The following is a 593-nucleotide window of genomic DNA, read 5'->3' on the forward strand; positions in this document are numbered from 1 at the left end:
TTTATAATGATACTGAGTTACCACAAAGCAACCCTCAGGGTAGTTTAACTTTGATAATAAAAGTTTTGAAATGTTATAAGTATATGACCAATCTATACATGTACAGAAATAGAATATATTCATATTAAAAATGAGAAATATTAGGGTCTTAAAATATGCAAAATTAGATCTGAAAAAATAATTTGTAATAGACTTTTCAGTGCTATTATATGAAAATTACATTTCATACCAGAGTAGCCCATATATGGCATAGTAGCTTTCCAACTGAGTCAGGTTTTGAACATTTTTCTGTCAGAATTATACAGTTTGTAAACTGTGAAATCTCTCTCCTATTATTGCTATATAATGAGTATAAAATATACTAAGATTCTCTTGCATTATAAAATTAGTATATCTAAATAAAGTATTTAAAAGTACAATTTTTTCTTTGATATTATTTTAACAATCCTCAGCAAAAACTAAAAGGAAGAAATAAAAGCAAGACAGCTTTAATATTTGTTAAATGAGAATGATTATTAATTATAAGCTGGGTCCTCCCTGGTGGTGCAGCGGGTTGGAGAACAGTATGTGGAGCTGGCTGAGACCTCTTGGGT

Source organism: Condylura cristata, unplaced genomic scaffold, assembly GCF_000260355.1.
Source record: "Condylura cristata isolate star-nosed mole 26May11 unplaced genomic scaffold, ConCri1.0 scaffold00003, whole genome shotgun sequence".
In the NCBI taxonomy this organism is placed as follows: Eukaryota; Metazoa; Chordata; class Mammalia; order Eulipotyphla; family Talpidae; genus Condylura; species Condylura cristata.